A 3,824-nucleotide genomic window follows, 5' to 3' on the forward strand; every position below is an offset into this window, starting at 1 on the left:
GGAACGGGGCAGGGGGGGCGGCACATGTTAACTCCATATGGGTGGCAGATCTCCCTGCACGTATGCTATATGCACCTACCCCGGCATGGATGAATGCAGCCCTAATGTTACCCCACTGACCTGGTGGCACTGGGCTGGCACTGCTATCTTCTGTTTTCTGGGATGTGATGAAGCGGGTGATGATGCCTCCAAAGGTACTATACAGGAGAGAGAAAAGGACATGACCGCCTCCCCGCTACCCCCCGTTTCCTGTCCCCTGGGTATGTCACCAAGCATCCATCCCTCCTCCTCACACATCTTCTGCAGCCCAAGCGTTCCGTGGGTTTTATTTTCTTTTCTCACATCCAGGGTTGATCATGGGGAGAAGTGAGGGGAGCCAGGACTCAGGATAAGTTTGCCATAGTATCTGCCATGAACACTTTTCAAAAAGCCCTTCTTGGAGCCCTGAGTTGCTGTGGGGGACAGGGCATGGAAAGAGCCCCCAAAACCTAGGCTCTGGTGCTTCAGCCCCACCCAGCCACTTGACCTCTGCTTCATATACTGGGGATCTGGGCTAGATTTCACCCAAGGGAAAATAATAGTGCTAGTCTGTTAGGTCCTTTTTTATTCTAAAATTCTGGGTAACCTCATCTAGCTCCCTGACTCTTGGGGACCCTGGGTCTGCCAAGGGCAATGGAGTGCTTGGCAGGAAAGGATCTGCACCCGCATGGGCCCGTCCTGACGGCCTGCTCCCCCTCCCTCCCCTTCCCCTCCCAATTCACAGCAAGGAGGCATCTGTGACTTTTAACCCAGCTGCAAATAAGTAACACTTAGGCGACAAATGAACTGCATTTTGTTCTCAGATAAGGCTTAAAGGCTGCTGACGTTAGGATTTTTTAAGGTCAGTCTGGAGATTTGTGCGAGAAAACGTCTGGGAGTGACCGGGAGGGCGACCGTGCAGAACACCCATCACAGACCTGCATGGAGACCCTTCGAGGCCCGGGAAGCAGCAGACAAGCTTGCTATGAGCGCGTCCCCCACGAGGGGCGAGTTGGCCTCACTTCCACAGTATAACAACTAGCATTGTTTTCCTGCCCCTTAAACAGAAGCTCAGACTGGCTTTGGGGAAATTTGCAAATAACTTGGCTAATGTAAAAATGTACTCCTACAGAGCTTGAAATGTCACTGGCTTTTCTCCATCATTTACCTTCCTTCTCACCGCCCCCGCCTAGTAAATGCGGGGCCAGCCACATTTGATGCCTCCAACTCAGCAGCTGAGGGTACCAGGCAGCTTAGTGACATCCACAGGACACTGCCTCAGAGCTCACCCTCTACGGGTTCTCTCAGCAGCAAGGGGCTACTGACAACCTGGCCCCAGACCACGGAGACAGATTAAGCGGGGGTCTATGGGAAATGGTCTAAGACTCTGTCATCTGAGCACCAGTGGATCTATTCTGCAGCCTGTGTGAGGTACAGGACCCAAGCCTTGCAGGCAACATCTTAGAACGAAATTAGCAATCCTGAGTTAGGAGGTCCGTGTGTGTGTGAGAACCTCCCTGAAGGCATGCACCATCTGGGAAGGCGTGGGGCAGGCCCGAACCTCCCCTCTCAGAAGCCTGTGCTCACAGGAAGGGTGAGAGGAAAGAATCTAACGGTTATGGGTAAATTTACTTCATCCCAGAAGGACCAGGAACCAGACTCAGGCAGGGTCTACAAAAGCACAGTCTATTTGAGGAGGTTCAGGTGGGATTTATTTTGTTTAATGCACCTGGTGAAAAATGCAGTGGCCGTCAATCACACCCTTGTGTACCACCTGGGTCCCTTCTGTATACAGATCCCTTACAGGCTCATTGCTATTTATGCAGTCTTCAAAAACTGGGCACACCTGGTTGTGGTTTCTAAATGCCCTTTTCCTACTAAAAAAAAATCAGGTATCCTCGGAGAAATGTCTGAGTCTAGGTCAGGGACAGGGAATGTGTAAAAGATGAATCTGGAGCAAGCACCTTGTCATATCAGAAAGCAAGGGGGACTCCTGTGGTCATGTCCAGAGGACACAGGATAAAACCCAAATAGGCTCCCACTGGCCTAAGGTGGACAATAGGGGCATCACAGAGAACAAGACTGCGCTGAATTGTTACACATCACCTATGTTAAAATTCATGAGTTTATAATGATACTAAAAAAAAAAAAACGGTCTTCCCTGGTGGCGCAGTGGTTGGGAGTCCGCCTACCGGTGCGGGGGACGCGGGTTCGTGCCCTGGTCCGGGAGGATCCCGCATGCCGCGGAGCGGCTGGGCCTGTGGGCCATGGCCGCTGGGCCTGCGCGTCCGGAGCCTGTGCTCACTGGCCACCTTTGGAGCATGCTAGAGAACCAAATCATTATTCCGATAATGGCTTTTTAAGAAGTGTCTTGTGTACACTGTACCTTGGAGTATAAAGGATGCAGGAAAGTTCTTTAGAGAAGACTTGCACCTAAAAAGTGTAGAAATAATGATCGAATCTAAATGAAATCATGGATGTGTCTAATGTTCATTAGCTAAAACCATTAGCTGATGGGGAACTTATGATGGGGTCAGACCCTCAGCACCCAAACCCGCTCATCGATCTTAACCTCCCAAGAAAGAGAGAATCTGACACTGGGCACCTCCTGATGTGATGCGGTAGGATGTGCACAGAAACGCTGTGAGGGTATTCCTGCAAAAAACTGAACCTGCGTGTGATCAAGCACTGCTGTCTACTAGCTTACAGGACTGAGAGAGATCGATGGTTTGTTAAATGACACCAACATTTAACAGCACCAGTACTATTGACACTTTGGGGTGGATAATTCATTTAGAAGACTTTTAAAAATGTATCAACAAACATAACATATGGGCCTTGTTTGGACCCTGATTCAGAAAAACAAAATATTAAAAAAAAAAAAAAATTATGAGACGATCAGGGAACTTCGAGCACTGGATATTTGATCATATTAAGGAATTCTTTGTTTCAGGTATGATAATAGAATGACGGCTATGTTTATAAAGCGCCCTTGTCTCTTAGAGACACATTCTGAAGAATTTATGAAGAAGTTGTGCAACATCTCACATTCCACTGGATGGCAGAGTCAGGGAGTATGAAAGACACAAGACTGGCCGGATGCAGATCATGGCTGAAACGGGGTGACGGGTACACGGGGTTCATTATACTATTCTCTCCACTTTTATAGAGGTTTAAACTTTTCCATTGTAAAACTTTATTAGAAAAAAAACAGTAGTAGGACACAACTGCCTGACACAAACTCTAAAAGGCTTCCCGGCTCGGCAGGGAGCAGTGGGCTGGAGCTGTCGCCATAGGAGTGAGCGGCTCCGCAAGAACAGGAGAGACCAAGGATGGGCCTGAATCAGAGGCTGTAGGGTCAAGGCTGGTCATTTTCCTTAGTGATGTTATACACACCGAGGTCAACTACTTTGCTGTTTGCCACGCTGGAATGAAACTCTGCCAGACGGCGCAGTGATACCCAGAGGAGGCGGCATGGGGGAGAAGCAGCCTCAGGTTCTGTGCCACGAACAATGCTTTCGGGCACAGATAGAAGACTGACCGTCCTCGGTGCGTCTGTTTAAAAACCCCACGCCCAGCTGAGACTGGGAGGCACCGGTGAGCTGTCACCCATCAGCCAGGCCTACGGCTGCAGAGGCCTCCACGCCCCAGAGACAGGATGCAAGCGCCCCGGAAGCCTGGCACGCGCCCAGCTGGGTTTGGAGGCTGGGGGTGGGGTTCGTGGTGAGAGAGTGATTTTCACGCGCTGGTTCTCGGCGTTCTCTCCGCATCCCCATGTCAAAGCGGGCAGTGCGGGGCGCTCCGAG

This window comes from Neophocaena asiaeorientalis, unplaced genomic scaffold (assembly GCF_003031525.2).
Source record: "Neophocaena asiaeorientalis asiaeorientalis breed wild unplaced genomic scaffold, Neophocaena_asiaeorientalis_V1.1 scaffold149, whole genome shotgun sequence".
NCBI classification, from domain to species: domain Eukaryota; kingdom Metazoa; phylum Chordata; class Mammalia; order Artiodactyla; family Phocoenidae; genus Neophocaena; species Neophocaena asiaeorientalis.